This window comes from Pseudonaja textilis, chromosome 7, assembly GCF_049901715.1.
Source record: "Pseudonaja textilis isolate UNSWEBS1 chromosome 7, rPseTex1.2, whole genome shotgun sequence".
NCBI lineage: Eukaryota > Metazoa > Chordata > Lepidosauria > Squamata > Elapidae > Pseudonaja > Pseudonaja textilis.
Genome location: NC_141996.1, coordinates 35,163,625 through 35,188,321, shown reverse-complemented (window position 1 = coordinate 35,188,321; position 24,697 = coordinate 35,163,625). Strand labels below are relative to the sequence as shown.

At 34.8% G+C, this 24,697-nt stretch overlaps 1 protein-coding gene and 1 non-coding gene across 3 annotated transcripts in view; both read right to left on the bottom strand.

Moving 5' to 3' along the window:
* Positions 1-24,697, bottom strand: part of EPHA3 (EPH receptor A3) — a 218,075-nt gene that overhangs the window by 86,920 nt on the left and 106,458 nt on the right. The gene's annotated exons all lie outside the window — the stretch shown is intronic.
* LOC113436430 (U6 spliceosomal RNA) lies at positions 9,723-9,828 on the bottom strand. The gene has a single exon (XR_003374080.1). It is a non-coding gene; the product is annotated as a U6 spliceosomal RNA (small nuclear RNA).

The window sequence follows — 24,697 nt, the reverse complement described above, 5'->3', positions numbered from 1 at the left end:
GGTATCTTACAAGCTGCTTCCTTCATTCCTTTGTCACTGAATAATCCATACTCCTTTAAAAAGCAAAAAGTTCTTCTTAACTTACCACTTGAGAAGCAATAGCAAAATGAGGTAAGTCAGCTTTAGGTAATTATAGAAATTCAATAAATTGGCAGCACTACATGTAGTTTCTCCAGAAATTCTAAAGTTTACTTAGCCTGATGTCTTATATCACCTTTATATATAAAAGAAAACTGACAGAATGAATTAATTCTCCTACTAGGAGGGGTTCACCATACAATTTATAACCCCAATTGTTTGGGAAGCTCACTAGGAAATAAATTTAGAAAAACTCAGATTACAGGGAAAAATCAAAAATTTATTACAGCTTCCAAATATGGTAATTGAGAAATACTACATGTTTAAAAAAAACCCACTCAGAAAAATATACTACATTATTATATCAAAAAATCCTAGATAATTCTCATTTTAAAAGACATAAATAAAAGAAGAATATTGTAAAGTAATATGCATACAATATGTTAAAGGTGCTTTTTGTAATGAATAGAATTTAGGCTGAAATTCTATTCATTACATAGGTTAAATCAGGGGTTGCCAACCTTTTGGACCTCAGGGACCACCAAACTCATAATTTTAGATCCCAGGGACCACTAAATGGTTCTGTGGCTGTGGCCTAATTTGTGGGTGTGGCTTGGTGGTCATGTGACTGGCTGGGCATGACTTGTATGTAAATATTATAAATATTTATATAAATATTGTTTTTTTTATAAAAAAGAGCAACTTTTACCCAAAATCAGGCAAAGCAGTCAGATTGAGTTCCTCACAGAATCATTCAGTGATCTATCTATCTGCTATTGGCTAGCTCAGTCTCTCAAATTTGCTTGCCCTGAGTCTGCACTGAATTTGCTTGCAAGCAAAACTTCAGTCCTAAGGGAGATTTGGCTGTGCTGAGCCAAAGATCTAAAGACTAGCTAGAAAGCAAGAAATCCAACCATTTCCTGCTTCCTAGCTAATCTCCCGGCACAGCAGAACAGATGATGGTTGGAAAAAGGAAAAATAGCAATTTAGCAGGCAAGTTTACCAGGTAAGGAGTGAGTGGGTGGGGACGGTTCCCATAGGCCATGTGGGCCACGTAGCCTTGTGTTTCTGTGCAGCCTGGATTAATTGCTTTGTGGGGGTGCTCTGGAGGTGAGATTTCTCTGCAGCCCACCAAAATTTTCTCACGGCCCACTGGTGGGCAACCGCTGGCTTAAATGACCCTTACAATTCAATTATTCAGTATGTTTCTGTCCATCTATAAATAAATAATAAACCAACAGGCAAGCAAGTCTATTTTATCATATCTCAACTTTTCGTTTCTGACAAAAATTGTAATACTAATATTGGTACAGTTATAGCATTCTCAGGAATACAATACAATTTACTTCTTTTCCCTAAGGATATCAAGAGAATATACTGGATGCAAAACAGTTTATGGAAAATATATTTTGAGGAGATTCTGCTTATTTTTGTGAACAAATTTTTTGCTCAAAAATAAATGTACTGTGACAGATGTCATTACATGCCTCAGTCTTCAGCAGCCTCTAATGTATTTCTATTCCAGAAGTCTGAGAAAAAAGTGCCAATCAAAAACAGTTGTTTTTATGAAAATTCCTAATATATGAATCTGAGTTTATTTTTCACTACCACCCAAAAACAACCTCCGCTATGCAAATGTGATCAATTCTGACATGTTTCCAATTATAATCAACATGTAGCATCATAATTCATATGTTATTTTTTATTTATTATTCAAACTTACATCTTTCCACAAGGATTTTTGGTAGCTCACAAAATAAGAACATACAACAAAGTACAAAATATAGGCATGGAACAAATAAAATCCCAAATTATTGTGATTTTAGAATAAAACAAATAATGATTACTTTACTGTTATTATGATCATCCTCATCCTCACATTAAAAATACAATGGAAAAGAAGAGTCTTAGGAATTAATCAAGAATAAAACAGCACCTATTTCACAATAATGAAAATAGGACCTCAGCCTAAATAAATATATGAATAAAATTTGAAATAAGATAAAATACTGGCATATTTTTCATATGTGTCATACTGGCTGCCGAAAGAGGGATTGCTATCCATTCATATTAAAGAGAAATCTTATTAAAACCTTACATTGTCATATTTTCCTTGATTCTTTCTCCTTTCTCAATTTGTATGCTAACCATCTACCTGGTTTGTTTGCATCTTCAAAGTAGTTCTGCTTAGCACCTCTAATTTTCTGTGCTAATTCTTCTTTTTCTATTTGACCCATTTTATGTTCAACTATATTCCATTTTTAGCTTGATGTCCTTTTTCTATGCCATTTTCTGTAGCTCTTTTTCAAGTCTTTTATACTCATCCTCTAAGGCCTTAGAGTATTTCTTTTAGTATTTCTTTTCCTTGTATAGTGTATTATCAAGCCTCTAACATATGCCTTCATTGTATCACATACATTCTGAATTGATGTATCTTCTTTTTTGTTTTCTCTAAAGAAAAAAGCCAATTCTTTCTCCATCCACTGTGTGAAGTCTTTTTCCTTTAAAATAGTATTATTTAATGTCCATCTAGATCTTCTTTATTGTCCTTTCCATTTAATTGTCATTGGATTGTGATCTGCCCAAGTACTTGTTTCAATATTTATTTCTTGAATATTAGTTATTAATTCTGTTGACATCCATATCATATCTATTCTGGACCATGATAAGTGTCTATTTGAATAGAAAGTGTATTGTTTAGTTTTAGCATTTCTTTCTCTTCATGTATCTTTAAGTTTATTTCATCTACCATTTTAAAAAAAGATTTAGGGAGAGTCTTTCTGTTTTGCTTTATTGTTTTCTGTGCTGTGTAGTCCAATTTATTGTCTACAATTCCATTAAAATCTCCCGTAATAACTATATTAGCATAGTCCAGTTCAATTATTTTCATATGTAATTTTTTTGTAGAATTCTTCTTGTTTGTCATTCAGAACATAGATTGCAATCAGGAGTGTTTTCGTATTATTGTCCATTATTTCCACCATTAGTATTCTTCCATCATCATCGGTATAAATCAATTTTGCTGGGATGGTCTCCTTAATATATAAAACCACTCCTCTTTTCTTACATTGTGTCAAGGAAGTAAATATTTTCCCTAGTTTTGGCTGTATCAACAATTGTTCATATTGTTTTTTAATATGTACTTCTTGTAGACAAATTATATCAAATTTTAATTTCTTTAATTTATGAAATGTTTTCCTTCTTTTAACAGCTGAGTTAAGTCCATTTATATTAATTGTAATCAGTTTTTTCTCTTCCATGGTTATATTTTGTAGTTAGGTTTAGCAGCTCTCGTAGATCTTAGTTCACGTTGTTCTTTAGCTTCCACCTTTTCACCTACTGCACCTTCTTCTTTTTCAATCGCCATTTGGCAGTCCTCTTGGAATTCAATTAGTGAAATTAATTCTATGGGAAACTATATATGCAAGAGAATATTGATGAGAAAAGAGTTAAACAGTACTTACAGAATGCTAATTTACCTCAAATACCTAAAGAGATTGAAACAATGTTAGAAAGCAATATAACAATGATGGAGTGAACTGAAGCACTCAAGAAGCAAAATAATGGAAAGGCACCAGGCCCAGATGGACTTCCGGCAGAATTTTATAAAACATTACAAGAATCGTTGAATCTTCCATTGCTAGAAGTTATGAATGAAGTTATGTTAAAGAAGAAGATACCCAAATCATGGTCAGAAGCCTATATTGTACTTATTCCAAAAGAGGAGGCCGATCCATTACAAATTAAGAACTATAGACCTATTTCTTTACTAAATGCAGATTATAAAATCTTTGCTTCAATATTGGCAGAAAGACTTAAAAATATCTAAATAATTTTATTCATCCTGATCAAAATGGATTTCTTCCAAAGAGACAAATTAAAGATAATATGAGAGTAATCTTGGACACCTTGGAATACTACAAGGCACATCCTGAAAAACAAACGGCTCTGATATTTCTAGATGCACAGAAGGCATTTGATAATGTGAATTGGTGATTCATGTTATTACTGTTGGAACAGATGGGCTTTGCTAGAAAATTTATTCAAACAATAGAAGCTATATGCTATAAGCAAATGGCAAAGGTAATGATAGAGAGAGAACTGACAGACTCTATCAATATAAGAAAAGAAACAAGACAAGGGTGCCCACTATCACCTTTGTTGTTTGTGTTAACTTTGGAAGTGCTAAACAGAAATATTAGAGATGAAAAGAATATAAAAGGAATGAAAATCAAAAAGGAAGAATTTAAGCTGCAAGCATTTGCAGATGATCTGGTTTTCATCTTAGAAGACCCTCTAGAAACAGCACCAAAATTGATAGAAAAGATAGAGACATATGGAAAGGTGGCTGGTTTGAAAATAAATAAAGATAAGACAAAGATCTTGACAAAGAATATGCTATTAAGACAAAAGGAAGAACTGGCAGACCTATTGAAAATTCAGGTCACGAATAAGATCAAGTACTTGGGGATATATTTGACAGCAAGATGTAGTACACTAAAAGAGAATAATTATATCAAACTTAAACAGCAGATAGCACTAAATCTGGCGAAATGGGAAAATTTACAACTGTCACTAATAGGGAGAATTTCAACCATCAAGATGAATATATTACCCAGAATTTTATATTTGTTTCAAACAATTCCAATTAGGCTTGGAAAAGATTACTTTGAAGATTTAAATAAAATTGTGTTGAAATATATATGGCAAGGTAAGAAAGCGAAAATAAAGTTAAAATTTTTGCAAGATGCTAGAATTAGAGGAGGATTTGGTTTGCCTAATTGGGAGTTGTATTATCAAGCTACAAATCTGATGTGGGTTAAGGAATGGATAACACTAAGAAATATTAGATTGTTGACATTAGAAGGACATGATTTGTTGTTGGGGTGGCATGCTTTTTTATGATATAAAGGAACTAAAACACGGGGGTATTTTAGAAGACATTATATACGGGTGTCTCAGTGGTTAAACTGGGAGAAGATTAAAAGAAAATGTTATTTGAAAATTCCAGTCTGGCTATTGACTATTGAAGCATTTTTTTATCCTATAATATACAAAAAGGAACAAACAGTTAGATATGGTGAAATATTGAATGAAAAGGATGAACTCAAATCTATACAAAAACTAGAGGAACAAGGTAGAAAGATGAATTGGTTTTCATATGTGCAAATACATTCAAGGTATGATAAAGATTTTAAAATGGAAGGTTTCTATGATAAATTGACTGATTTAGATAAGATTTTGACAGGTACTGATGAAAAGGTGATTAAAAAATTGTATGGATATTTATTAGAAATTAAATTAGAAGAACAAGTTAAAGAAACTATGATTGCTTGGGGGAAGAATTTTGGATATGGGATTGATTTAGAGAAATGGCAAAAATTGTGGTCTCAAAATTATAAAATGACAATGTCAACAGCATATAAAGAAAATTTGTGTAAGATGTTTTACAGGTGGCATTTTCCCCCGACAAGAATAGCAAGAATGTTCAAGAATAAATCCAAAATTTTTTGGAAATGGCATCAGACACCTGGTTCATATTACCATATGTGGTGGACTTGTGTGGATGCTAAAAAATACTGGACTAAAATCCACATGTGGTTGGAAAAAATGACAAAAAAAAACATATAGACTTGAAACCAGAGATATTTTTATTGGGAATTTTACCTGAAATATATAGTAAAGACTTGAAATATCTGATTGTAAATGTATTAACAGCAGCTAGGATTGTATTTGCCAAAAACTGGAAAAATGAGAAAACACCATCACAGGAGGAAATCATTACGAAAATTTTGGAATGTGAGTAGACTGACATTTGAAATTAGAGAACAAGAGGATAAACAATTTTATAAAATTTGGGATCTATTCTATCAATGGTTAGACAATAAAATACAGTAATGAAATATGTAGACTTTTAGAAAATAATAAATATATAAAGATGTACTTCTTTCTTATTATATCTACAAAATGATTTTAGGATAGATTTGGGATGATAATATGAACTGTTATAAAACAAACTAAGTAAATTATGATTTTCTTGTAAAACATGAATGAATAAAAGTATAGTCAAATGATTGATTAATAATGATACTAAGGTATTTAATTTTTGATTGAAATTACAAGATTATATGCAATGTAATTGTAATTGAAGACTATGAAATGGAAGCACAAAACAATTTGTAAACCAACCGGCACACTGTATGCATACATATGGAAGATGGCTTGATGTTTTTATGTTCTGTTTGTTTGTGTTTGTTTTTAAAAACCAATAAAAACTTTTTTTAAAAAAACCTTACATTGTCTGCAGGACAAATATGCAGCTCGGAATTTCTATTATTCATTTTCAAGAGTTAAGTGGAAAAATAAAACGGAATTAAGCAAGCCCACGAGTAGTGTATATTATAATATGATAAAGTATGATGACTCTCCCCTCCTGTGATTCCCCAGATATCTCTTCAGATGTCAGCTCAGGGGAGGATGAACAAGTTCCTGGCACATCAGGTAGGAGTTGGTCAATGGCTCCATGCAGCTGTCTGAAAGTGCTTTGGCTGAAGCACAGCTGCAGCAGGATAGCTCTGGGCCATCAGATGGGGAAAGCATACTGCTGCAGCCAGTCAGGTATGAGGAAGAGGAACTGCCTTCTGCCATTGATCCAAGAATATAGAGCAGAGAAAAGGCAGGACCAGCAGAGGTCATCCAGATTACTCATAAGGCCTTGCCCTTCTCAATGGGATGCACCAGAAGCTGGCTATTTAGCATAGCAGACAGATGGAGGCAATATTAGGAACAATGTGTTCATTTCCCAGCTGTGTGTTTTCTGGTTATTGTGATTCCTGCCTTACTTTGGATTGACACTGTGTCTTGACTTAAAAACTATATCTAAAATGAATTTATCAATCCAATTCAGGAATTCTTGATGAATGCCATTGAAGCCTGGTGCTTTGCCATGTTTCAGGCTACTAAAGGCAATATCAATTTCCTTTATACAGAAGGGACAATAATACTCAGAAAGCATTTGGCCTGACTGCTTAAAAACTGAAAGAACTTTCTTGACAAGACAAGAGTGTCCTTTCACCTTTGGAGAGAGATACAACTCAAAAGGCTATTTGGTCAAGAGTTACACTTGGTGTTTGTCATATGGGTTGTCTATCTCCATCCAATTTCCTTAATAGGCCCCAAGCTTTCCTGCTGGATTTGCTGAACTTTAATCATTCTGTGTATGGTTCCCACTTCTTATGTTGATCTGCATCCAAACTGAGTAAGAGATTGTCGGACATTTCCAGATCACTGCTCTGTAGGAAGGTCTGAAAGATTCAGTCTCTTCATTCCATCCTGGGTTGTACTCTCTTTAAATCCTAGAGGTATATGTCTTTTCACCGAAGCAATCATTGCCTTCATGAATCTACGATAGTACTGAATATTTGGTGGATTCCATTGTATACGTTTAATGTTAAGTTGTAAAGTGTCTTTTGTAAGAAAAAAATGAATTTTTGGTTCATAAATTGCAGTAGATACTTAATTTTATCTAATTTAATCAACCTTTTCACCATCAGTTATGCTATATTTCTATTTAAATCAAATTTAGTATAGTTATGTAAATTTTTAAATAAAGATCTTCAGTCATTTTTCAGAAGTTGAATATCTGAAAAAATATTAGAAATACAAACATAATATCACCTAAGTCCCACACCACACCATAAAATTTAGAAGAAAATTTGTAATTATGGCAAAAAATATATTCTGTATATGAAAGTATTTTCTTCTGCTATTTACTCTTCTGGTTCTAACTACTGCATGGCATTCATAAAGCCTGAAGGGGATGTCTCAAAAGAAAGGAAATTGATGGGAAAATTTATGATGCAGAAATTTAATAATTTACATACATTTCATAGACGGGGCGTTGGTACTTACCTGACATGCCCTTTCTCTGTGAGCTGTGAAGAGCATCCATTGTTTGGGATGATGCTTCTGTCGCTCGTTTGATAGGCTGGGCTTTAATTGAGAGGACGCTCCTCCTCCTCCACGGGACTCCTCCCTAGCGTCCCCAGTTTTGGCGAAGTCAAAGTGATGAAATATTTCTTCTCCTTCACCCTTTCTAATACTTAGCCAGAATAGCATCCCACCAGACGAATAAGGGTGGGGATGGATGCTCTTCACAGCTCACAGAGAAAGGGCGTGTCAGGTAAGTACCAACGCCCCTTCTCCAGATGAGCTGTTCAGAGCATCCATTGTTTGGGACATACCAAAGCTTGGCGTGTCCTACGGGAGGGCTTCTGTCTAGTTCAGATTCCCCTTTTCTTGGTCCCTATGGACCCTTTGTAACACTTTCCTGTCAAAGGAAGCCTCTGTAGAGGCGAAGACATCATTCTAATAGTTTCTAAATAAAAGGCGATGGTGAGGCCCAGGCTGTCGCCTTGTAAATTTTCGCTATTGGCGCTTGTGGCCCAAGTGCTCCACGTCGAATGAGCAGTGATGCCCCTGGGTACAGGAAGAGATTGTGCGATTGTTGTGCGATATCTGCTTGCCAATGTCTGAGCCATAGCAGTAGGTGAGGAGTAACCTGAGATGCCCTGGCTTGAGCAGATAATTTAATAGAGTTTTGCGGCATCCTTGTGTGCCCTGATATTGGAATTTGAGATAATCTCCCTCAGATGGCAGAGCAACCTGAGAGACGATCTAGTAAAAAAAGAGGGATGAGGCCAACTCTGCTCTTATGGCCCTCACATCAGATCGACATGCCCTACATGGGGACAACTCGACCCTGTATATCCTTTGACTTGAGAGCCTCTTCTGCTTCCGTTGGAATTGCAGAGGAGGAGGATAATTGCCATTATTGTTTTATCTACTATCGTGGTGATGAGAAATTTAGCAGAATGAGAAAACCAAATTAAAAATTTGCTGTCATATCCTGTAAGAGGGGTATACGCCACTGAAGAGACCCCTTGTTTCTGGACGAGGTCCAAGAACCTCTGTGGGACAGTTATGACTTCCTTTTACATTACTGGTTGGGAGAAGATTAAATCATCTGACCTCCCCTTATAGTAACGATTGTTGGGCCGAGGGGAAATGGAATATCAAGGCAGGAAGTAGGGTTTTTTTGTTTTTTGTTTGAAACAACAGAGACTTGAAAAAAGTCTGAGGGCAAAACAGACCTGAAGGTCAGTGGTCTGGCTTAATGCCTTCAATGTTTGACATGCCCCCCTTTTTTAGGGGATCCGCCTCTGACAGATTTTGGTCAATGTTGTGAGTAGATCCTTCCTCAACCTGTTCCATCTGGTCTCTAGTTCTCCCTCATCCTGTGCATCATGTGAATGTGTAACTGGATTATATAATACTCCCCTGAAGAAGGTACCTGCTGGTAATGAAGGTCTATTCTGCATAGTAACTAAATTAAGTGAGAATCAAGGTCAGATTGTGGAGGCTGCCTAGCCATCAACTTCTACTGTGCCCTGGCTGTGATGCCTCTTCAAGTTGCCATGTCCCTCCAGGCCTTCAATTTGTCAGGGATATCCTCTGGGAGAAGGAATTCTGGTGTGGTCCCACAACTGTCTGTCAGGCAAGTAGTGCTGCTGAAGGCCTGGGTTGAACAGGTCTCTCTGAGGCTCTCCTGGATGGCGTTGAGAGATCCAGGGATGGAGGCAAGGTGAAATATGGCACACTTCACAAATTGCGTGTCATCCTTGCGCAGGGGCCATGCTAATCTTCTCTTTATCATTCCAATTTTAGTATATGTGCTGCTGAAGCGAGCACTCTGGAACTGGGACCAGCCTGGCTGGGGAAGAGGACTGAGACTTCTGTTCAACCTCCCTCATGCATTTTTTTTAAAAAAATTAAGATATGCTCATCTAATGCATTTTGGTGTCTCTTGGCATCCTTTGTTGCCTTAGAGGTCTCTCTAGGATGTTTTTACATACTTTGAGTTGGTTTACTGTCCTCTGGGGGTATTTTTGGTTGCCCTTGAAGATTCTGACCTAAAGCCCACAAGGTGAGATATCTATATCTATGTATCTATATGTGTATGAGATATTAATGGACTGTTGACTGGTTCAGAGGACTGATATAAACAGAGGCAGGGAATCCTCTTGATATTTGCTCTCGCCCCATTTTTTGGTAAATTCAATTCGTTATTATGTTATTATTCATAATAATATTGATATCATTAATATTGTTATTATTGATAATATTTTTGTTATATCTGTGCACAGCTACTACATAAATTGTTGTGCTGTTACCAAACCCATAATTAGATGACTGAATATGGAATCAAATTGTGAGGCCAAATAGAGAACACCTTTCAGGACCTGTATTGCAGTTGGGTGATCCTGCACTCACTGGCCCTCAACAGCTTCCTGCCCAGGCGGACACGGGCCTTGGTGCTCGCTGTTACTGTGCTGCTAGAATTCTGTGAGGGCTGCCAGCTTAAAAAAGGGAAGCCCAATAGTCAACCTCAGAAAGAGGTCCATAATCAGTATAAACGTCCCCTGGACCCTCACGGAGAGATCCTTGTGAGGGGAAGTGGCCTCTCAACAGATAATGCCATGGAATTCTTATTGTGAGCTGATGCGAATCTAACTAGAATTTGAGAATTTGAGCAGGAGAACTCTGAGTCCTCTGGCTCCACCCGATCAATAGCCCTTGCTTCTTCTATATACTCCCTTGCGGGAGTATATCTGAAACTACAGAATCTCCTGTGGAGAGATACCTGAGGGTAAGGATGCTCTGTCCTGCTTAGTGACCAGAGTTATAGGGAATTCCAGTCAAAGGAGCGCTCTGTTGTTCAGAGCAGTATTCTGCTCCTCCACAGAGATACATTGGCGCATTGCTAATTCCATCCACAGTCACATCTTTGTGGGGATCTTTTCCGGTAAGTCATCATCTTGACAGAATCTGGCCGCTGTTGGAGCAATGTGGCCACAGAGTCATTTCAAGTCACTTGTACTGATCTAGATGGGCTACCTGCAGCTGCACTGCATCTGGATTACACAGCAGATTCAGGGGTGGTTGCAGAGGGGGATTGGAGCCGAAGTAGGCCTGGAGGAGATGAGGTTTGAGAATTTCCTTCATCCTCCCACATGAACTTCTTCATGTGTTTTTCCAGTACCTTATGGCGCTTGTTAGTGTCTTTTTCTGCTGCTTAGGAGATACACTTGGAATGCTTCAATTTGTTTTGAAAATTTGACATGGCTCTTGAGCTACTGCCGCTTGCCATTGTGACTGCTTATTAAATTTTACTGTTAATGAGGCTGAAATGTTGGGCGGTTGGCACGCCCAGGGGCCTGAACCAGCAATGGCCAGGGAACCCTAAAACAATGCTCCCCAGTTTTGTATAATCATATATAAGAATACTGAATTCTTATTCTTGTTCCTATTATTATTATCGTTATTATTATTTTGTTATTAATATTATTTCCGAATTAGCCAAATTAGGAACACCTCACAGGCCTAGAAAGGAGAAATTGCTGAAATAAGATTAGGCCTGTGACAGCTTCCTGCACAGGCGGACACGGGCCTTGGTGCTCGCTGTGGTGCTGCTGTTTAATTCTGTGAGGGCATAAGCCAACAGTTTCCTCCTTAATGAATAAGGGTCCAAAATAGAATAATTATATCTGAATATCTATCTATCTATCTATCTATCTATCTATCTATCTATCTATCCATCCATACACACACATATGTATTAGGGTGATTTCTCTCGGGTTCCAGGAAGGAGAAAGAAAAGACTCTCACAGTTCCAGAAATAAAATGCAGATCACTACCGCATGGTTAGTGAGTCTGCAATGGCACCAGCCATTATCTCTTTAGGCGTGTAATGAGTTAAATCGGCTCAGCAGCACTTCCACGCCTTGTGGGGAGTCGATACTGCAGAGTTTCCCCTTGAATAAAAAGACGCGGTGGGGCAGATGAGCGCTGATGCCCCCACCCCAGACGGTGTTTCCAGAGGAGAGAAAAAAGCTTCGGACCCTTTTAAAATGGAGCCTCTCCCGTCAGGCATGGGCGGCGGCGATCGTAGTGGCTCGGCTTGAAAAGATCGTAATGTGAGTTGTTAGCCATGCAGCTGAGGTGTTATCACCTCCTATCGTCCTGGGGGCGAGAGATCATTATCTGAAGCTACAGTGAGCACCCTTGGCTTGAGTTATATATCGTAGGGAGCTGCTTGACTCATTGAAACTAAAAGTCTTAAAGGACTTGTTTAGAGTTTAAAAGCAAACCTTTTTCTTGACTCTTTTTGAAGACTTTGCTATTATGGCCAAAGGAAAGGAAATTAAGCTGCCTATATCCACGAAGGCTGAGCAAAAACTGGGGACGCTAGGGAGGATTCCCATGGAGGAGGATGAGCGTCCTCTCAATTAAAGCCCAGCCTATCAAACGAGCGACAGAAGCATCATCCCAAACAATGGATGCTCTGAACAGCTCATCTGGAGAAACTTTGATTATTTAATTTTTTTGTATTTCTAAGTTTCTACACTTCTTACAAAATATTTCCATATATTAATGCAAATGTGAAAACCTTAGGATCCAACCCTTTGCTTGGTAACTTAGTTCAAATTCAAATTATCTACATTTTCAGTCTTTTTCAGCTTGCTTTTTGTAAAAGTTTTGTGCAAAGAAAAAACAGAAGATGACAATCTGCAATAATTTCTAGAAAAGATCACTGATAAAGGTTTTAATTTGTAAGATCAGTACAATACTTACTAAATCAAAATTACAATATGCTGTTGGTTCTCTCTGCTGTTCTTTAATTGCCTATCTGTACATGTAACATTAAATATGGTAAGCCTTCTCACTTTGCCACTGAAGAAAGACAACTTTTATCTCAACATTTTTCTCCATCTGTAGAAATATACTCTTGCTTTCTCCCTTGATCTAAGATTTTTAGCATTTTGGCAGAAAAGCATTCATATGGTCTTATGGGAAAATAATCACTTTTTAATTCCCTGGTATGGAAATTCATTTAGCAATGTCTTTAATAGGTACCGTAAACATTTTAATATCTCTTTTTTTCCTGGATTTTGAATCATCACATCTATTTCTCATAGCCTTTAGGGGATTAAGGAACACATTTTCATTAATTTCACATTCTCAATACAACAACTGAAAATGGAATAGGTTACTTGCAACTTACATCTTGTAACACAGCTAATGTTGAAAGAACAATAATATTATTGATTATCTATGATGAAGCAATTTGCAGAGTGTGCTAGCAAATGTAATCTTCCTGTAGAACACACTACAAATGGATTGGATGCATTTGCTTTCCAATTTGGTATTGTAATTACCCCAAGATTTCTTAAATGTATTATTTTTGCTGTCATTGCATATTATGAAACAGTTGCTACTGATTGAATATTAAAAACAGAAGAGACAATGCACAATTATTCATAGCCTTATGCTGCTGCTGTGCCTAACACATATTAAGAGATGCTTCTGGCAGATGAATTGCCCCATTTAAGAAACAGTAGGATGTCACTTGTAATCAATTAACAGAGAAGCTTCCATGTATGAATGGGTGATAGACCAGCTTACATCATTGAATACTAAACAAATTGAGCCATTTCTCTAAATTTTCAGCCCCATTTACCTTAGTATTAAACAAATCTTTAAAATCCTTAAGCAATTATCACTAGACAGTGATAAATAAAAAGCTACAATGGCATTAATCAATTGTAGATAGTTTAAAAAGACTCTTATAAATGAATCCTTATGCAGAATTTCAACAGTAAATATGAAAGTATAGCTACTGATCTTTTGCCCCAGATATAGTCCTTATTTGAAGAGTATTATCAAGAGCGGTGCATTTAAATACATTTCCTAACATGAATGCAAAATGATGGATCACTCTTTTTAAGGCTGTAATTGCCCGTCAAGGAGACATATAAAATCTTGTTCTGTCACCCTCTTTATATGCTTTTAGAATTTAAAATGAATTTTTAGAAGGGTTGGTGAAGTTGGATTACATGTACCTGCCAAAGTAATTCACAGATATGAAAAAAATTAGCAGTGCTTTTTTCTTCTTCTTCTCAAGATAAGGATACTGGAAAATAATGGTTTCAGTTATGTAGAAAAATTGCATAGACATGCAGTTCAATTTACATATTCTTTTTGGATTTTATTATGAATGGCTGTATCAGGCGTTTGGAATTCTGCAGAGTCAAAGCATGCTAAAATCCAAATAGTGAAACTACCTATTGGCACTAAAAAAAATCTAAATTATTTAAATCTATCATTTCTTCATTATTTAATTATAATATTATCTTCCCACATTCATTCGTTTCATCTTTTTCTGTTACGCTGTAAATTTCTAGACAGTCATGCCTTTAAAAAAACCTAGCTAAGAAAGGTTTGTAACTTGCACAATGTAATTGTATAGTTCATAAAATAGCTCTTAAAAACCATCAGTTTTTAACAATTTCTGAAATATCTTTCCACATATCAAACATATGAGGAGACAGAGAACAGACATAGAGATAATTTCTTCAGAAGAAATTCTTGCTAATTTCAATGCATTACTTTAAGAAACAAGTTACTGTATTTTAAACAATTAAAAAGCAACATATACTTGTGCAGTTTACATTGCTGGAAGGATGGATCAGAAAAAGACAAAAGTCACAACTAAGGTTGGATCTAAATGTTAATACTGTATAAGTCCCATTATTTTTTGTGGTTCTACTCAAAATTACTAGATTTGCATCAAATTCAAAGTGAAGAACAGATTGTAAAAGACCGTATCTTGTAATGGTTACAAATATATCAAATCTCACAGGAATCTGCATACTGATCCAGTTGTCTGGTTGTCTGACTGCTGACCATTTTACTCCTAAAATATGGCAATAGTCCCAGCATCACCGTAACATGAACCAATGATATGTATGCTTTCTAGTTCCAAAGTAGGTTCCAAAGTAGTCCATCCTAAAATCTTTTGGGAAAATTTTATAAATTCTTTTTCAGGCAAGTTAAGCTCATCAACAACTTAAAGACATTCAATTCACTAGACAACACAACAAATAGTAAGATGGAAATAATATTGTGACTAAGTAGAGGACCACAAGAAAGGGAGAAAAAAAGCAGGAGTCAACTACAACATACAGTGTAATGACTGCAACAACTACTATGTAGGACAAACAGGCGGAACACATCCATGAACACCAATTAGCAGTCAGAAGATATGATGAAAATTCTTTAATTTCAGACACAAGGACAAACTTAACCATCGTTTCAACTGGAAAAGTGTGATCGTCCTAGACCATCCTAGGCCAAATTTTAAAACTCTAGAAATTTCCAAAAGCGCAGCGCTCTGTCAAATTGGTCACATATACACAATCAATATATACTATGCAAAGAGACTATCAACAAGCCAAAGGGGGAACAAAAAGCACTTCCCCACCGGCAATCAGCATATGAACATAGATTAACTCCATTATTAAAATCAGACCAACAATCAAATAAGCAATACTCCAATCAAGCCAAACAAGGCAACAATAAACAGCCCAACCAAAGAACATCTAAGACCACCCCCACCAACACTAACAGGGCAAACCACTAGAATATAAACTGAGAGCAAACCCACTTCTTACTAGCACTGATGATGTTGCCTAATTTGGGTAATAAATGTCTGCAAGAAAACAACCAAGCTCAGAGAGCACTAAGGATACCTCATGCATCAAGATTAAAAAAGAGAACAAAGCAAAAGCAAGAACAAGGAGAAAGAATAATGCAAGATTAAAAAAGAAATCTATGAGGTTAGGGTTACTGTTTAATTAGTCTTTAATCAGTAGCAATCTTTTATTTTATCTTAGTTTTTAAAAATGTTAAAACTAAAATATTTTTCAGTGAGATCTTTCCAATAAATGATTATAATATTAGAATGTGACTCAGTTGAGGAAACAAGCTAACTAATTTAATCACCAGTTTTGTATATTGAAGACTATCATTCTGAATACCACTACCATGAAATGCAGTTACTTCTAAGCAGATACAAAATTCCACCATAAATAATTCAAAAATGTGAGCATGAACATTTATAATGTTCTACCACACCGCTGTACTTTAATGCTATTAGATTAATTTAGCAGAAACATTTCAAATCTATCTTTAAATGGCTTCCTGGGGATATTATTAACTGTGCTTTTCCATAAGCAATTTGTAGAAAATACAGAAATGTGTATGAAGTCATCATGTAGCCAGTAAAAGAAAGAGAATTGTTGGAGAAAAACTGAAATATGATCAAGGGAAAGCTTATGAACTTTCTTCATAAAACAGCTGCAGTCAGACATTTGGATATAATATTACATTTTATTAAAATGAACATAAGCACAATGTTTTTTGAAATTTCAGGCATTGAAAGGAATAGATGTTTTGATTAAATCCCTCCAATATAAAAAGTTAAATAAAAAACAGAACAGGTGAAACATCCTCCCCTCCCCATTTTTAATGGGACCATTGAACCTGTCAAACTACATGCGAGTTATTTTTTTCTGTTGTAATAATATGATTTTCAAAAAAGAGTGTTATTTTTTTAAGATCTACAAGAACAAGAGCATAACAAATGTGGCTTGACCATTGAAGGAAATACGAATAAGTTTATATTGCTTTGTGAACTATACTGGTTACCGAAGTGCTTCTGGATATAGTACATAGTACTGGTTATACTATAAAGCCCTAAATAGCATCGGGTCAGGTTGTTTTTGGAACTCTCTGTGACCCATAATTTCTGCCTTTTCAGCAGAGTTAGTGATCTCTGGGTCTCACAATGTTATTTTTCAGAATCCAGGATGTGTTTCCTCTCTGTCATGTTGCTGCCTCTAGAATGAGATCCCACTCAGAGGTCTATGAGGGGATTTCCCTCCCTGTTTGCCTTCCAAAATGACTTGAAGAGGTGATATTGTTAGATTTGTTATTATTATGTGTCTTGTATGAGAATTGCTGTTTTGTATCATTTATTTAACATATTGTATATTCTGTACTCTGTACTGCGACTTACTTTAAATTCTTTAAGTTCAAAGTCATCTTGGAGTCATATCATGCCTAAATAAATAAATAGGATATGCCCAACTTTAAAAAAATGTCCCCCTGTGTTTAGATTTTTACTTTCTTTTCTTTTTCTTTCTATTCCCTTTCCATACCCAACCCCTGTATCTTTGATGTATTCCAATAGGATTATCAGATTGTTATATATCCTTTCATTTCAGCTACAAGTAAAACAAAAATAATCTGCGAAAGCTGCCACTTTATTTACTTAACATATAGAATATCAAACATGGACTTGCAATATATATCAATATTTCCCCTGGATTAAAAACACAGTAATATATTAATGTTAAAAATATCTATATCCATATAGCAATGTTTAGGCCATCTAACCATTGAAGCACTGCATCATCTATGTAAAGAAAAAATGAAATCTTGCACCGGTATATGCCCTCATCTTACAGCCATCACAATGTGATCTACAGTTTGACATGGGACTCCACAGTCACACTGACAAGAGAATATTACAGTATATACATCATTTATACAGTGAATCCTGGCAGATACTGTATGAGATGCAAATCCCATTCGCAATATCAATATAGAATAGAATACTTTATTGGCCAAGTGTGATTGGACACACAAGGAATTTGTCTTGGTGCATATGCTCTAAGTGTACATAAAAGAAAAGATACATTCATCAAGAGTCAAGAATCATAAGGAACAACACTTAATAATAGCCATAGGGTATAAGCAATCAAATCATATTAGGAAACAGTCAACAAAAATTATTGGGATACAAGCAACAGTCATAAGTGGGAGGAGATGGGTGAAAGGAAGAATGTGAGGATTAATAGTAATAGTAATGCAGACTTAGTAAATAGTTCGACAGTGTTGAGGGAATTATTTGTTTAGCAGAGTTTAGATGGCATTTGGGAAAAAGCTGTTCTTGTGTCTGGTTGTTCTGGTGTTCAGTGCTCTATCTATAGCATCGTTTTGAGGGTAGGAGTTCAAATAGTTTATGTCCAGGATTGAGAGGTCTGTAAATATTTTTCCCACCCTCTTTTTGATTTGCGCAGTGTACAGGTCCTCAATGGAAGGCAGGTTGATTGTAATTGTTTTTTCTTTCTGCTAAATTAATCAAAAATATCAGACTTATATATTGCTCCAGAGTACTTTAGAACACCCTCTGAGCAATTTACATTGTCAACATATTGTCTCTAACAATCTGGTCCTAATTTTACCATCCAGAAGGATGGAAGGTTGGGTCAACGCTGATCAAGATCAAACTCTAGGCTGGGGGAACACTTAGCCTGCAATCCTGCATTCTAACTACTGCACCACCATGGCTCGTTTTTAAGGTTGTTTGATGTGGTACTTAAAAACCAACACCTTTTGTGTAGGCTCATTTATATGTTCATCTGTATATGGACATTCAATGCCCCATTTGGCTTTCCACTGAGAATCTATATTAAAAGTTGTTAAGCATATGTCATGCAAATGCCAGCTACAAAACTTCAAAAGGAATCATGAGATATGGATCATTGTATCACAGCTGGAACTCTCTTTCTTTTTTTCTTTGATGTGACTCAAATATGAAAGGATGGAGCTTGTGTTGTGATGTTACAATGCCAGTTTTATCATTTTGGTAAATAACACCTGTGAATCCAGCTATATAAGATCCAAACTGTAAAATTCACCCGTGAATACAATAATTAATTGAAACACAAGAATATACTTAGCTCTTTTTTGTATTTAACCTTTCCCTTTCCCCTTTATTTTTAAGCTTAATATTAACTGTTATATTCTGTTGGGAATAATATGAAACTTTAATATGGCAAACTGTGTTTAATCCCAGCCAATTTTAATGACATGTTTTGAATTTACAGTAACAAAATGTGTATTACCATGACATCATGTATAAACACAAAAAGGACAGGTTTTGACTCTGATTACAACTAAGAGATTTAATTACAAAACTAAGATTTTTTTAAAGATGTAAAAATTCTTCTAAGTGTATAATTTATTGTTTTTTTTAAGAAGTAAGGCATACATAATCCTCAATTGTAGAACATGCATTCATATTAAACTCTCAAAATGGAAAGAGTAATGTACCAAGAAAAACGGAAAGCACGCTGAAAACAAGCATGTAATTTAACATTTTTCAGATATTGTTGATGGATTATAACAGCATGTTGCGATACTAACAAATATTACTATGCAGTTTGAAGCTTCCAAAAAAAGAAAGAAAGAAAGAAGGAAGGAAGGAAGGAAGGAAGGAAGGAAGGAAGGAAGGAAGGAAGGAAGGAAGGAAGGAAGGAAATCAAACCAATTAGTTTACCTAAACTGAATATATTTTATTTTTAAACTCCTGTTTTCATCCTCTCTTGAACAATATCCCATCTCATTGCAGAGTCATTGCCATCTATTTTATTTAACACTGCAGCTGCATTATCTCAAAAGAGCCAGGACTTTCGATACTCTCCTTAAATACATAATGTGCTTTTTAGTGTGAAAGAAAAAAGCATCATTTCCTGGATTCGGTGGGAAACTTGGCTTCCTGAGAGAGCCATTCAACATGGTGTCATAAATCTTGACGTACAATGTAGAAAGCTTAGTAAAACTTAGACTCCTTCACTTAATCAAACATTTTCATTATGTCTTCTTTCAAACAACGTCTAAGAGCTAGAAGTGATGCTATATAACTCTTTTTCTACTTTGGGTCCTGTAAGTTTGAATTTATATGCTCACTAATTCTTTAAGATTAAATTTATGAAAATGAATAAATGCACCAACTCCAATTTGTCAGTGGGTGATTTACACCATACTTTTTTTTTTAGTACAAATAGTTCCAAGTGTGTCTGAGAATGGAGTCTCACCAGACATGTAATTTGTAAATTGAGGATATACTGGACAACAAATGCACAACAATTGTTCCCATGATATAATAGTCCAGGGAAGACTTATAATACGGTAATAGACATTAATTTTCATGCGAAACACATCACAACTTCAATCATTAACAACTACAGAGGAAATGAATAATATAATGTTCATCGGTAACTTCTTTTAACCATTTATTTACATGAATGTAAATTTTTAATAAAGCTACAAGAGATGCTTGTAAATTCTCATGTCACTAGAAAACATATATGCATGTTTATCATAACAAATAATAAAATTCTGACTATATTTATAAAATATTAACATACTCCTTTTTCACCAAAAAAATGATAAATAACAACTAACTTGTAGCAAAAAGTGTCAAAGGTATATGCACTATGGTTTAAAATCAGTTGTTACTATACAGAGGTTCAGTAAAGAAAAACTTAATTAAAAATGTATAAAAATTTATTTGACCAAATCCTTTCAGAATAGAGGTAAAATTCCCAGAAGGAAATTTTCATGTTCCAGAATTTGGAAGGATAAAATATTCAAAGATTTATAAAATGAGGCAGCAAAAAAGCTATGTTAACAGTAACAAGTCTCAGTCTAAATAAAATATTATTTTGGCAGTAAAATCATACCAGGTTTTCAAATGCAAACTTAGAGAACTATTGAAAACAATTATAAAATAAGACTTAAATTTAATAGATTGGCAATCTGGGAGGTTTAAATTATCCCTTGCCAAAGTAAAGACTTCAAATTTACCCTATCAGAATATTTATTATTTTAATATGTTACTATTATTGCAATGTGAAAGGTGTGATGGATCATCTGTTTCCATTCTAAAGCTATTCTTTCAAAGAGTGTTTTATTATTATATATAATAATTCCTTGGTATAGGAATGTCTGTCTGTCTGTCTATCTATCTATCTATCTATCTATCTATCTATCTATCTATCTATCTATCTATCTATATATTTATTTCACTTTTCTGTTTTTTGGATATTCACCTGACATCTGGGAAATCTCTTAGTCATCCTAAACATGTTGTTAAGAACATCTGAAGTTCTGAAGACACCAAATTGGGGATGATCATGTCTATACTCTCTGTAGAATATACCCTATAATAGTTTTCTCCCAAAAAGACAGATAGAGAAACAAAACAAACAGAAGATGAATTATGGTTGACTGTTAGACTATGTACTGTATACAGTATTCAGTATTATTCAGATCATATATGAAATCTAACAGATTTTTTACTTTAAGAGTTAATGTGCATCATGCATGAATGCCATATATCCATTTCATATGGTCAGTCCATTTGGAATAACAAATTTTGTTTTAAATTAAAACAGTTTAACTATTACATGATTTGTATATTGCATTTATTTTTATAAAATTTAAATATAAAATAGTAAAGAAAGGGACAAATAGCAACAAGATAATTGATTCAATTGTGGTAGCAATGGATAAAAAAATGGAAATTTGAAAGATTAGATTGGGACAAATTCCACTTAAAAATCAATGTGGTTGCTAAATATTGACAGCAACATAATAACACAAAACCAGTCAAAATATAAAGTGTATTTTCTCAGTTCACAGTATTATTGTAGAACTGCTACGTGTCTTACTAAAGATTCTTCTTTGTAGAGATTCATCACATTTTTTTTCAAAGCCCTTATTTGGAATTAAAGGTTATTGTGACAGATTATGTAAAGATTGTTATACAGTATTTAATTTTAATTAACCTAGAGACAATATCTTACAGAAAGCTTCCTGAAAATATAATACAATAATCTCAAATTAGCATTTCCAAATCTTAATCACCTTCCTTTTTCAAAAAGGAGTTACAAAGTTATTGTTTCTAAATCAAGAGCCGAGGCTGCCAAATCTAAACTTTTTTATATTTAAAAAAGTATACTGTGGTATAGTTCATAAAATCCTCAAACTAGCAAATGTAAAGAACTGGGATCGCCCAATAGTTCATTCTTGCTGAAAAGTTCTTTATTATATAATATTTTGCATTTTCCTAGGAATACATAAAAGAGCTCCAATGCAATTTAACTTTAAGGTAATTAAATTATATGCTGTTAGAAAATAAATAGAATAATGCCTATTAAAACTTTTAGATGGTGTATTAGAAGATAGCTCCGCTTATAGTCAAGGCAGTTTTCCTTCAAAATCTATTTAGAACTTAAAGGGACTGTAGTTAGCAATAGGTTACTAGTAATATTTGTTATAGCAGTTAACATCAACTTTCATATTATTAGGTTACATTCCTTCCTGATTCATTTTGGTCTTTACTCATTTGCTGCTACATTTGATTTGATTTGATTTAAAATCCAATTACAATTTTTCTTTTTGCTGGTGATAGGGAAAAGGTCAGTTAATTCTTTCTCATGTGGTATATATATATATATCCAATTAGTAGATAAAATTAAAGGAACACAAACAGTATATATAGTACAGCTGTGTGAAAAAGTCCTGCATGCTTTATGGTTTATAGTTTACGGTTTATGACATTTTTTGGATAGGCCATTGATTTTATATTTTATGCTAACTGCTATGCAAATATTGTTATATTTAAATAAATACTGATGGTTTTTAAATGAAAAGCATAAGCGTTTTGCAATTTGGTGCTGTTTGGGTAGGGATTGTGAATTTTCTTGCACGCTTACAATGACTATGAAAACAGATTAACTAATGCATACCCAATGGCATATGTGTTGCAATTACTAAGGCCGATGCTAGTGTCTTAACGTTTTTATTGTTTGTGGCCCTGAAAAGGACTGTTTAGGTAACCAAACATGGTTACTAATATGAAATTGGCCAGCCCTTATTGCTTATCACCAGGTGGCATTGCTTCAGCATAGACTGTATAAGCCTTTGCATGTGATCTTTGGTGACAATGTGGTGCCAGGCTGCAATAATGGATTCAATCAGCTCCTGCTCGGTCTTCGGATGCTTCTTGCTTATTTTGTAACTAACCTTGAGTCACATGTTCTCAATTGGGTTCAAATCCAGGCTCTGAGCTAGCCAATCCAGAAGTCAAACATCATGCGTCTTCATCCACTGCTGGATGGACTTGGCTCAATGACAAGGAGCATTGTTATCCTTGCCTACAAGTTGCTGAGCTGAAGGAAGCATGGTCTTTTCCAGGACTTCAGCATACTGCTTGGAATTCATGGTTCTCTGCATGATTTATATTCGACCAATACTAGAAGCAGAGATACATCCCCAGATCATCATATGTAATGGATGCTTCACAGACAGATTCAGGCAGTATGGCCTAAATTCTTCAGCTGGAAATCTTCTGACATACTTATTGCACTGATTACCAGTCAAATAGAAATTGCTGTCATCACTGAAGATGACCTTGGCTCAATGTTCATTGGTCCACTTGGCATACTGTACAGTCTATGCCAAAGCGACGCTGCCTGGTAATAAGCAAAAAGGGCTGGCCAATTTCATATTAGTAACCATGTTTGGTTACCTAAACAGTCCTTTTCAGGGCCACAAACAATAAAAATGTTAACAAAACACTAGCATCAGCCTTAGTAATTGCAACACGTATGCCACTGGGTATGCATCAGTTAATCTGTTTTCATAGTCATTGTAAGCATGCATTGTAAGCATGCAAGAAAATTCACAATCCCCATCCAAACAGCACTAAGTTGCAAAAAGCTTATGCTTTTCACTATTTATTTAAATATAACAATATTTCCATAGCAGTTAGCATAAAATATCATAAAATCAATGGCCTATCCCCAAAATGTCATAAACCGTAAAACGTAAAGCGTGCAGGACTTTTTCACACAGCTGTATGTTACTTAAAAGTTAGCTACTTAAAAACAGAGTAAAGGGGTGTACAAAATAGTACATTTCACATAGTGAAATAGTCTAATATTTATTAGAAGAAACACTGTTAAGATTTTGATATATTTGCAAACTTATTTACTGTTTTAATGTTTGGCATCTATTACTGTAATAAAACTATTTTTTTCATGTTTAATTGTATCCTTCACCCTTCTCATAATGTATATCAGTGCCGATTTCTCATTTTACTCTAGATTTAGGTGAAGGAGATTAGCTAACATTCTTACTTTACATTAGGAAAAAAAATCAAATTTCATACCTCAGTGATTCAGTTCCTACAATTAAATATTTAATAATCTGGGATATAAACAATTGCACTCTGATAATGGATAACAGCCAACTAATCCCCTTTGTGTGAATGGAGATAATATAAATCAAGGTGATATGATGTAACACTGCTTTGCATTCCTCTGAACTGGAAAACATGGGAATCTTGCCAGCAAATTCGTTCATGAACTAAATCTATATCCTAATGTCTTTGGGACCTATTAACTAAAGTATCCATTTAAGTACAATGAAAAAGCATGTTGGCTTGTAATGGTTTTGTGAAGGAAGATGTATAGTAGGATTAAATGGCTGCATGTATGAAGTCTATGTATATTTCAGCAAATGAAACTGAAATATATATGACTGCAATAATGAGAAGCTGTAATTTCTCACACATAATTGAAGTTATTACATAACTGTGGCATAATTTACCACATAGTCACAGAAGTTGCAACTCATTGGCATGTTCCGTTGTGTTCAATCAATATGTAAGGGTAAAAACTTAGCATTCTGGTCCTAAACCAGTGACTTTCTTAAAATTAAGTTTTCAAATTGGGTGTATACTATTCTGGAAACAGTCCAATCCCCAAAAATGTGCTTTGCCCAAAATACCATGAACCACTTC